The sequence below is a fragment of the Frieseomelitta varia genome, unplaced genomic scaffold (genome assembly GCF_011392965.1).
Source record: "Frieseomelitta varia isolate USP_RPSP 00005682 unplaced genomic scaffold, Fvar_1.2 scaffold_565, whole genome shotgun sequence".
NCBI classification, from domain to species: domain Eukaryota; kingdom Metazoa; phylum Arthropoda; class Insecta; order Hymenoptera; family Apidae; genus Frieseomelitta; species Frieseomelitta varia.
This window is the reverse complement of record NW_025110329.1, coordinates 163,609-176,483: the sequence shown is the minus strand read 5'-3', so window position 1 is coordinate 176,483 and position 12,875 is coordinate 163,609.

Here is a 12,875-nt window from a genome sequence, read left to right as displayed (position 1 = left end):
TGTCTGTTTTATGCTGGCAAATCTAAAAATACAAATTGTGGAGGGAGTGAGGCATCTTGTAGTAGCTAGCTTTTAACTTTACATTATATCTGATCAATACATTTTAATCCATTTTTTAATACAAATCTTTAGGGAGGAACAACAATTACAATGTGTCTTACAAACTAGAAACTAGAATCTTCAATTTCGTTCAACTTAAAAACGAGTGTTGAATATTCAAAAAAAAAAAAAAAAGGAAAAGAAATCCAGTGGTTTTATCTTGGCGCGGTAGAAAGCCGCTTAATTAATTCGCCGTCAAGATACAATTAATGATTCGTCGACAGCGTTAATGAAATTCTGAACGATACGTAAAAATACAATAACATATCGTATGTACGATATAGCTGTAGCAAACAATTAAGAGTCTGCCACTCATTCTTATTACGTAACATTTGTTTCCGTGACAATGGTGTTCCTCTCCCCGCTCGTTGCATAAAATTGTCCGCGATAACGTATCTGCAAGAAAAGAGAAAAAAGGAAAAAAAAAAGCATTTAACGTAATGCCACGGCCGAGGGGTCGTAGATACGTGATTACATATTTATAAATTAGCTGATACAACATAAAGATACAAACGTAATAGTGCTTTTAATGCAAGGCATAAAACTGGGTTTTCTCCGTTCCACTCCCATGGAGCTTGGTCACCTGAAGAGTTACTATGCCCAATTAACCCTTTGAGAACCGTACGCTTCCCGGGTATTGCCACTTCCGACGTTGCAATAGTTTTCGCCGTGTAATTTTTTCGAGTTCGCCGAGGCGTCTTCGGTTCAATGTTTGCAATGTTGTCGTTGCGCAAGTATCGAATAGGCTAACAAGGCTGTTGTCGGCTCGTCGCCTGGAAAATTGGGGAAATAGATTTTGTTATACGCGGACAACGTGTTACGTGTTAATTTTTATAAATTAAAATATATATATATTTATAATATATATTAAAATATATTTTAAAATTTTTGTCGCGAAATACCATGTACCATTCATAGGGTATTCATTTTCTACTCGCTTATTTTCATATTTTACATTGCGTATTATATTTTGATAATCGATCGTTTCTGTAGATTTATATTTTATATTATATTATATTGAATTATATTATATTATTATTATATTATAATTATATTATATTATATTATATTAAATATTATATTTAAATATTATATTTTCTGATATCGTTATTTTGAAAGTTTAATACAATATAATATGATACCAGAAATATCGATAGAGGATATTTTTATTTTTCATTTCTTTCGTAAAATAAAAGAAAAATGTAAGAATTAACATAAATAGCCTAGCAATGGTTAACAATAAATATTAATAAATAATAATAAATATTTGAGGATCGAACTTTCTATAAATTTCCAATAAAAATGCATAACTTTCAATTTTCAACATTCTATGTTTCAATTTTTCGAATACGTTAAAAGTATAGCTCTTAATCAAACGCCTGAGAAATTTAAAAAAATTCGTCAATATTCATGCCTTCTACAGTTCCGAACTTATTGCAACTACACTGTCTTATACACAACCGCAAACGCCTTTGGTTAATTAGCGTTTCGATGATACAAACGGAAAAACAAACGCAATTTGTATAAATTACGGCACGAAAATTTTTACAAGATCATAGGAACCGTGTACCAAATGAATCATACATATCAGACGCAGTAAATCTTAATGATTTATCGCAATAAACAGCCCTTGTTAATTCATCGCATAAAGAAAAAAATTACCGCGAGGCGTTTAATGAATAAAGAATTCCTGCAGCGCGATTCTGCCTACTTGAATCGAACTGAAAGGGCACGGAACATCCGTCTAGCGATTCTTGCAATTGCTTATCTTCCCGAGTCAATCATTACGCGTGTAGAATTTAATGTTCACACGGGATGCTGGCTACGACGTGTTTCGACATTTTGAAAATCGTTTTCTCTGTTCGTTCCGAACTGGCAGATGATCTAACTGATATCTTCTTTCACAGGTATATCTTTAAACAGACAGGCCGTTTATCGATTCTTCATTCTACAAAACCCATGTTTAAATTTATTTTCTCCAATAGTTTCTAAAATAATTACACCGTAATGCGATGATGTGTCTGTATATTTTCGAGAACTAAACATTATCTCCATTTCTTAATACTTAATAACGTTAGAAATCGATGAAAAATATTTTTGTTCTTTTCTTGATTCGTAAAAGTACTTAATACTTATATATATGTATATCAATTAAAATTATTTTAGTTTGTTAGTTCAGCGTATTTGCCCATCTTCTTTTATTTTTTTCGTACAAGACAAGTACTCTAATCAGTGCGTCATTCACACTCTATTTAACAATTGCAGAATCGCATCTATTTTGCCAAAATTAAATATCGTGACATTTAAAGTTGCCACTATTCGTACGATTAATACATGTAACACGCAACGTCGAACAGGTGGTTCGCCGAGGTCTCAGCATCGCGTTACGAATCACTTTAAATTCATTATGCGGTCACGTATTATTACCTTGCCGGTAATTTTTCGTAATTTTGCGATTAAATCGCGTTCTGCAAAACTATTTTAATAATGTGCGTTCGCCCGTCCACGCGCGCACGCACCATCTCGCTACCGTTCGGTAAGGACTAGACAGCTAATAAAAAAAAAAAAAAAAAAAGAGACGAAAGGCAAAAGGAAAAGAAAAAAAAAACAAAATTGGAGAAACGACTTACAAATCCTTCACCCACGACCCGAGAAAATCATCGCGCGTGATCGCCAGCGAGGAAATCGAAAACTCTTTAATACATCTGATTCGTCTGATCTCTTTAATCTTGCTCTAATTACAAAAACTTGACATCGGTGTGAGAAATATTCGTGATGGGTAGAGTACGAACGATAATAAATATCCTGTTTTCCTAGTTTCTTTGATTTGTGTAAATTTCTCTCTAATTTCGTCGGTTCGCGCGGACGAAAATAATGAAAGAAACTTTAACTTTTAAGAACACACTGTGTGTATATACTTTAAAGTAAAAGAAAGATCTGTGTTTCCCTATTCTTTCTCAGCTCTTCAAGTGATAAGTGACCCTGAATTGAAGAACACTACGAATAGAGTCGAAAGACAAATGAAACAGCGAGATTTGATGCAACGTGTTGAAGAAATTACAAGCTAAAATATATCACGTTGGAAACTGCATCCACCTAATATAATCTAGCTGAAGGATCTCAGTGCGTGTATAATCTCACATTTTACACGCGTTACAGTTTAATAATACGTGAAATTCTGCAAACGCTCGCGCCCCTGAAGAATTTTACCTGCGAGCGAAATAAGAGTCAGATGATAGACCTATCAACTGTTATACGTTCCGTAGGTAATGAAACATTTTTTAACACATTCATCGCCGTTTTTCGTCCGATCTGCGGCGAAGCAGACGGCCAGTTTTAAAACGCCATTATACTCGCACACACACACTGTGCGCATAATCGGCGGCGCATCTTTCCCTCGAAGTCAGTGAACAACGGAAAATTTACAATCTCAGTTGAAAAGCAGTTATAAGCGCTGGCATGAGCATCGATAATATTCCAGAAGCTCATTAGCGATCCAGGAACGTCTATCCCCCTTCCCTAGCCGCGGGAGTAATTATCTGTTACAACCTCGGCCGCGGCATACGTACGTACGTACGTACGTATATAACAGCAGATCAGCGCGAACGATTAAGCTCAAAAATAGTTCATGGGAACCGAGGCTAAGCTAATCTCCATCGCATTAGCGTTATGTTCCATACGTATAAAATGCTTTCTAAGGAGGAAGCACCTGTGTGCACGCATGTCTTTACCGCTCGCGGGGTCAATACTTTCGAAAGAGAATCCCCGGGGCCACCTTTCTGCACACTGTCCTCACCGTCGCCACTACCAATTCAATTCCAGCCTTATTCTAATTGCTATCTGACCCACAAATCATCGAACTCCTCCTGATCTGTACCAGGCCAGGCGTGGAAAGTTTGTACAAACATTCGTGAAAACGCGACGCGAGATATGGCATGGCTGGTGGGATTTGAATTTTAATGATAGAGAATTATATATCGGTGGTTAGAAAATTCTAAATTTGAGACTTGAGATAAATTGTTTTTATCATAGTATCGTTGTATGTTGTTCTTGATTGTGGTATTTATTTTTTATTTACGACATTATATTTCATTGATGAATTATATACTATGTTTTGTACTATCTATAACAGTGAAAATACTAGACGTAAGAACTTTATTCTTTGAACGATATAAATTAGCTAACCGACAAGTGATAAACTAGATAGGTATGTAACATTAAATTATATCGAAAGACATTACTATGTATGTCTATGGACGGGGCAATAAATAAATAAATAAATAAAATAAAATATTATCTATAACATCTTATATTATTTTATATTATAGTAGTTATATTACTGATTAATTAGATTCATGTATATTAACTTTTAATTGGTTTTAATAAGAATTTAGAAACTTTTCGTATAATTTAGTTCAGAATACAAAAGAAATTAAATACCTACACTAAATTTATAGGAAATTTTTTCAATGATAACTGAGGTGGTATTTTCGTGTAACATGCATGAGTTTAATATTGTAATATTAAAATATTAATATTAATATTATAATATTTAATATAACGTGAAGTATGGTATGGCTCGTGGGATTTGAATTTTAATGATAGAGAATTATATATAGATAGTTAGAAAATTCTAAATTTAAGACTTTAGATAAATTGTTTTTATCATAGTATCGTAGTATGTTGTTCTTTGTCGTAGTATTTACTTTATAACATTATATTTTAGTCATAATTATATACTACGTTTTAGTATATAATTATACTATCTATATAACATCTTATATTATTTTATATTATAGTAGTTATACTGATTAATTAGATTCATGTATATTAACTTTTAATTGGTTTTAATAAGAATTTAGAAACTTTTCGTATAATTTAGTTCAGAATGCAAAAGAAATTAAATACCTACACTAAATTTATAGGAAATTTTTTCAATGATAACTGAGGTGGTATTTTCGTGTAACATGCATGAGTTTGATATTGTAATATTAAAATATTAATATTAATATTGTAATATTTAATATGACGTGAAGTATGGTATGGCTCGTGGGATTTGAATTTTAATATATATTGGTGGTTAGAAAATTCTAAATTTGAGACTTTAGATAAATTGTTTTTATCATAGTATTGTAGTATGTTGTTCTTTGTCGTAGTATTTACTTTATAACATTATATTTTAGTCATAATTATATACTATGTTTTAGTATATAATTATACTATCTATATAACATCTTACATTATTTTATATTATAGTAATTATATTACTGACTAATTAGATTCATGTATATTAACTTTCAATTTAATAAGAATTTAGCAACTTTTCGTATAATTTAGTTCAGAATGCAAAAGAAATTAAACATCTATCCTAAATTTATAGGAAATTCTTTCAATGATTGAGTTGGTAATTTTCGCGTAATATGCACGAGTTTAATATTGCGAGAATAATACTTTGGAGACAGTATGACGTGAAGTGTCAGCAAATTGGAACAAGGAACAAAAAGAATAAGCTTTATCTTTACGACCGATTTATGAGTACAAGCTGATTCCATTATTCTTCGCTTTCGTGTACTCTGTTAACGACCATGCTGGCTAGTAAACGCTGACCAACGAATTGAACATTTTCTTTTTCTTTTCTTTTTTGCCCGTTTTCCCGCGGAGCGTGTCCGCTGAAAACATTTATTAAAACTTCATACCCTCTTGCCCATTCGGAAGAGACGTAACGAACAAGTAATCCCAATTAAGAGCGAACGCAAAACAATTACGACCGGTTAAACCGTATCTATCATCGTCGAGGCTCGTATCTCTCTGCCATTTTACACCAGCCAGCTCGTTTTTTACGTTTTTATTAACTTATCAGCGAACGTTTCCTCCGGGCAAGAGAATAAGGAATTCTTGATCGCTCTTTGCGCAATAAAATTTCGATCGAACGAACGATCATGGATTCAACGAATGATTTCACTTCAGATAAATTAGTCTTGAGTTTAATTAATCATTAAAACAATTGCATCGAGCATTTAGATATGCACGTTGATATTGATATAGTTTTATCAAGATGCGATTGTTTTGTTACCAATTATCACTTTAATTCAAAGTTTGTCGTTGACTTTAGAAATCCAACGAATACCACGGTATAACTGTAGTATGTTCAACGCGAAAATTATTGATTGTTATTATTGACACTAAACTCTCAGATTCGTTTTTATACCATCCTGTATATTACGAAACTATTCGAAAGCGACACGGTGAAACATGCAGTTGGTATCATAGGTAGCGTACGATAAGCAAGGTCGCGAGTCAAAGTCGTGCTCTCTGTTTCGCGAAATTTACGATCGTTCGCGGTCAGAGTCCAGAGCTTATAGATCGCGGGAAAAATGTCTCGGTTCGCCACCGTGCCGACCTACCTACCCTACGATCCGTATATGCACGAATGCAACTACAGTGGGCCCTCGAACTCCGAACACAATCCGTTCCAGGAAAGCAGGTTCGACTTTCGAGTTCAATTTCCTCATAAAAAGAACAATGTACATTTGAATTAATCCATGATTTTTTACAAAATTATCCAATATTAATATTCCAAGTGATCACGTTGGGAAATAATAATAAAATAATGATATTTTAAGCTGTTATAACTTTGTGTATTCGACAAAATCGCCAAAAATCGTCAAGGATTCCCTTACGTTGGAAAATAATGATAAAATAATGATATTTTAAGCTGTTATAACTTAATATATTCGACAAAATCGCTAAAAATCGTCTTGAACCCGTGATGTTCAAGGTTTCCCTAAGATTATATTAAAGATATGTACATATGTAGATCTTCGATTCCTCAACTACCGAAATTATCAGAATCAATCAACTTGGAATTCTTCATATATTTATGACAGTGTATTTTTAGAGACTCGAATGAATCTCAGTATTATAAAACTGTGTGAACAGAAGCTCGTGTTCTTCGTTGCATTATAAATTTCTTCCTGCCATTTTCATTTCTCTGCTACAAATTTCACACTTCAATGGATCTAGTATTAATGCATGTATTTCAAGTATGCCACGCGTACACGATCACTATGTGTACGTTCTATAACGAGTGAAGGTTCTAGAAACGAATGAGTGATACACAGTTCATTACGAAATGTAGTATAGAAATTTAAAGCACAACTCCACTACTATCTCGTGCTTTCTTTCCGCTCGAGTTTCAAATTGTTCGAACTACTCGAAGATCAGGGGAGGGGAGGAGTGTGTATTTCGTAGTGGACCGAGGAGTTGCGGACTCGAAGACGAGAGGCGTTCTACCACCCGCAACCGGCAACAGGCCGTGGCCGGGGCCAGAGAGTCTTAGGCCAGGCCAGGCCAACGAGAAGTCGTGTAAGAAGGGGTTAAGAAACTCTCGAACTAAAGTGCCTACACCGGAAGCAGGGGCCTTGCTTTCTGGGCTAATAACCCTACCCACATCGACACGCGGCATCTGCGTGCGCGTGTACACGCTTAGACGAGAGCACCGAGAGGAAAAGAGAGGCGAAAGGGACCGATAGAAGCGGGAAAGAGGGAGAAAGAGGCCCGATACACGACGGGGGGAGAGAGAGAACCTTGCAGGCTCGCGTGTGCGCCAAGTAGAAGAGGCACGCACACGTGAAACGTGGATCCCTTATCAGCGTGCAAAGCCAGATTTTATGTACGATCAACTGACCGACCCTGGGGGGGATCGGATACGCAAATCGCGATTGGCTTTTCTCGGTACGAGTGTACAATTAGCGGGGAACGGGGCTGCTTTGGTTCGAAGATTCAGATTGTTTTTTTTTTTTTTACGAGCCGCTCAGAAATCGTATCGAGCAACAGGGCACTGTACTTGCGACAAGTTCGAGTGTACTGTCAAGTATGTGATACTTACGGATGTATAATAAAAAAAACTTCTGTTCATGTTGGCTCTTAGGTCAACTCGTTACACGCGCAATGAACATTCAGTTTTCGACAAATATTTTATCCTTATGAATTGATTCGTCGCAGGGAAATGATGTAAATGATATTATATTGTGTCGATATCATCGCGTGTGTCTCCTCGTGATCTGTGAAGTTGAATTACAAAAGCAGGAATTACTATATCAAACAGTGGAACTGACAAAAAGTGTATGATGCAAGTGATGATGATCTTTGAAATGAGAAACTTTCGTGATTAATTAATCATTTTATTAAGTTCATGGGATCTAATAGTATCTAAATTACTCTTAAGATAATAACATTAATTTAAATTCAACGAGATACTGTATAAAGTGAGCACAGGAGTATAAAGAATGGGAGTGGGTGATAATGATGATGATGTCTATACACGCGCAGAGTTCTTCTCTTTTTATAAAAAAAAAAAAAGAAAAAAAAATAAAAAACAATTATTTGACATGTTCAACGGAAGTATATCTTTTTTCGATCATGCCAATCACTGATAATTAATAAAAAAAAAAAAGAAAAACCACAAATGAGCATGATTTCTTCCACGAGTATTCATGAAGAGTTTAAGTTTCGGTACAGTTACCCGAAGGCAGTTCCATCCTTGCACACCTGTGGGTCACTGAAGTATTCGGAGGCAACGATCCACGATACACACCATATTTCACGAGGCAAAGCATTTCAAATAATCCTCACCGCCGCCACGCCGCGCTACGCAATTACCAGCGTTATCTTCATCTGTCCGTGTTTCCATAAAGTGCAAATTCTTGCGGGAATTTCTAGTTACTGGTTGAAAAATTAATATCTCTTTTCTCACGGCGAGCCGAATAAACCGTGGATATACGGTTAAGCCACCAATTAAATGCAGAATTAACCCGAATACGGTGCCTCTCGCTCGCTGCTTGAAGATAAGCCGAACGCGTACGCGCGTTCCTCCGGCCGCGAGCTACTTAATAAAACGAAATTAATTTGTAATTACGTTAACCCGGATGCGACCCGTTCTCCACGCCCCCTCCGTCCACGATATCCACGTTAGAAAACCGTCGGAGGTTCCGCGTTCGTACGTTCCATCGGGAAAGAAGAAAAAGAAAAAAAAAGAAAGAAAGAATGCCACAGTGTACGAATCGACGCGAACCACCAACTTGGCGTCCATTTTTCCTTCTTTTCAACGTACGCGAGCCGCGTCTCGTTGAACGTTGTCGTTTCGCGGCGAATACTTAACACAACGTTTAATTACGCGAACGAGGAGCGACAGAGAAGGATGAAGAGCGAGAGCGAAAGAGAGGGAGACGACGAAACCCTTATTCGTTATCACGGAAAACGGTACAGTATCCCGTTTTCTGCTTCCTCCGGTCTCACGTAACGAATTAAGCACCTGTACGTGGGATTAGAAGGTTTCGGCTGACATGCCCATATCTTTCCGTCTTTTTCGATCCACCTCTGCGTTCCTCCCTACGTTTCTCTCTCTCTCTCTCTCTCTCTCTCTCTCTATCTATCTATCTATCTATCTATCTTTCTTTCTTTCTCTCTCACGCCTATATCTTACTCCCCGATTCCTCTCTCCCTTTCCCCGTTCCATTCGACCTCTTTGTCCTTTTCTGCCCGCCATCTCTCCCTCCCTCCCTCCCTCCCTTCCTCCTTTCTCGCCCGTCTTCCACGATCCGCCTTCTCCGTCTCTGTCTGTTTCCCAGTCGCTTGACACATTCGCGCGGAGAAAATGCAGCGAGCTCTCCCGTAGCCACCACGTATATATAGGAAGGGAACGGATGTCTGGTGTGTAAGGAACCGCTAAAATGGTGTTCGCTCTTATCCGAAGATCTAGAGCGGCGATGCGAAGAGAGGCACGCGGAGGGCTATACGTAAGGTAAAAGGGGGCTCATGACTGGTTGGTCGGTTGGTCGGTTGGTTCGTTCGTTCGTTCGTTCGTTCGTTTCTTCGTCGTTGTTGTTGTTGGCTGTCTGGTTAGGTTGGTTAGTGCCGTTACCAGAAAGAGGCCACCTAGGTTCGCAAGCAGCCAGAGTTAAACTCTCCTCGAACTTTCTTCGTAATGAGACACCAGCTACGAAATGACAAACGTAATTAAAGCAGACGCATAAACAGAAAGAGAGAGAGAGAGAGAGAGAAAGAGACGAGAGGTCAGAGAGGAATCCTCCGAGCCCCTCCCCGGAGGAAACAGAACCGTATCACCGGGCGATTTTCACAATGGGAAACGCGTCGTTGCTCTTTCGCTCGTCACCGTGAGCACCGAGCTCTGCCGCTCTGGAATGCCGGCTGGATCGGCCACGTCCGGACAAGCGGAGTCCATTCAGACGCTTCTGCCAGTCATTTTGGAACCGTCGTCTCACCACTCGATTCCTTCGCTCTTTATTCGTACTCGTAATTTTATCTCCCCCGGACGATCTTCCCTTTTCATTTCATCGGCGTCATTCAACCATCGATCCTACCTGTTCCTCGTGTTTTTTGTATCTCCCAGACGACCCACCACTGATATCGACGTATGGCTCTAAAAAGGCATGCGATTGCATAATCTCGTACATGTACGCGGCTTATTATTATATACTAATACTTGCTTGCCCGTTGGGAAAGATTATCGGCGTTAATTTGACTCGATTCGTTGCAAATTGGTAATTGCTCTTCTCTATTTCATCTTGCTTCGCCGTTTTTCTTGGCTGGAATTATTGATCACATATAATAAAAAGAATCTTTACGATATAGTTTAAAATTAAAAATATCCTAAATGTTCTACCAAAACGTCCAGTTCTTTGTTAAACAGAAAACGTTTCAGAACGCTAGGATCAAGGGTGACGAGCTACGAAATCGCGTAAGTGGAGTAAGATGTAGCAAAATTCGGAGCTAGTTCGCACGATGTGGGAGTTTTTCAGGCAATCAGAGATTCAACCTTGCCCCGTTTTACGTCTCCTCTGAACACAACAATGGAAACGCAATGGTACAACACATTTCACTTTTTCGCAACGTGTGTACCGGGGAGCCTAAAAGTATTGCGCGATTTCCTACGTCTCACCGCGAGAGAACTCGCCTCGTAGACACAATGTAGATTTGGCCGTGTACCGTAAAACCGTAATTATCATCTTTCGAAACGCGCCGGTGTCTTTCCAGAAACGTCGGCCCGTTTCCTCTACGAAAAAAGAGAAGAAACACTGTAATTCTAGGTTTGAGCGACGATCATACTACGGACTTGTAAGCATTTTTTGGAAATGCATAATATGTAAAATGTGTACTATGTAATATGTAAAAGCACTTGCTATAATATTTATCACAATAATAATAATTTATTACAATATTTATGAATTGGTGAAGCAAATTTCTATCTATCTTTTTAGTTGTGCTTCTAAAAATATGAAAAGATAAAATGGAAAAGATTGTAAAAATAAAATTATTAATTTATTTTATCATTGTTATTCTTCCATAGTGTTTTGGAGATTTAGAGTTCTAGAATTATGTGATAGTGTGATGATTGAAAATATATTTGAGATATTGAGATTGCCCTATTTGTAGAGCATTCTCCATGGTTTCTATTCTATCTCTTATTTGTATGACCGACATCTGTATTCTTTAATGATTTGTTATATGATAATCGTTCCTTTGTGCTTTTCCTTCATGAAGTATTCTAGATTATCCTCTATGTCATGTTCTTTCTACTTTCTCTGGAACTATTGCTTGCTCTTCACTTTTTATACAATAGTTTCTCTGTGTGTATAAAAATATTTTACACTTGTCCTATATTAAATAATTCCATGTCTCTATGTTTCGTAATTAATTTAACAAATATCCCACTTGATTTGTTTAAATAAATGATACTCCAGTTACAGATAACATGTTCGTTTCTATTTTTAACAGCCAATTAATACTGTAATAATCGGCTGCTTTCGGGAATAATTTAAAACTGTTAAGAATTCACGACGCCGGATAAGTTCTTAATTCCTCCAGTTGTCAATAGATGAAAATCAGACGACGCTACAGTAGCCATCGGTTGTTGCTGTGTTCAAAAAAGTATATTCAAACTATATCTCGTTCTCGTATCATTATATTCTTTCTCCTTGAAAGGATAAATATCCACCGCGACGATATGCAAAATACCGATACAACTTTCTTCACGTTGCGCCATCAATTTACTCGCAAGTTCGTGCAACGAACAAAGTACGAACGTTCTCGCATAATTTCCAAAGGGTTCGGTCGTTTTCGTTTTGTCGATGGAAGAGCTCTCCACCGGTGTTGCTGTGTACGCAGATAAGGGGCATCGATGCGATCGACTGGATCGGAAGTAGCCCATCCTTAGCAGCGGCCAAGTGGCTCGATAAGACGCGCGAATCGCGCGCGAAATGCCGAAGCTTATTTATTGGCAGTCGCGTTCCTGCGTGCGGAACGGCGTGCCGTGGCTTCCACGCGAACCCGACCGAATACTTTTCTGTGATTCCATTGCCATCCGGAGGCTCACGGGGCCCGCGTTACATTCCTGCTTCGATCTTCCAACGATCTCACCGGGTCTTCCACCGCGGAGCAACAGCACCCACTGGGTGTATATTCACGCGCCGCGGGAGCTCGCATAAAACTGCTCCCGAGTTTGGTGGGGTCAGAGATCACGTTACCAGCCGATAAAGATCTCACGTGAGTGATTGTCAATGATATTTCACTTAAGGGATCGTCAAAGTCCGCCGCGCACACGGGCCCCTCGATGCCAGGAATTTCTTCCTGGCTACATCAACCCTTCGCTTCGTTCTTTCCACTCAACTTGTTCTTTGACTCGTGCACGAACGTCATCCATTATGCATAAGATCTCTTCTCGCTGCAAGTTGATTAAAAGAAAGAAAAAAGATCAG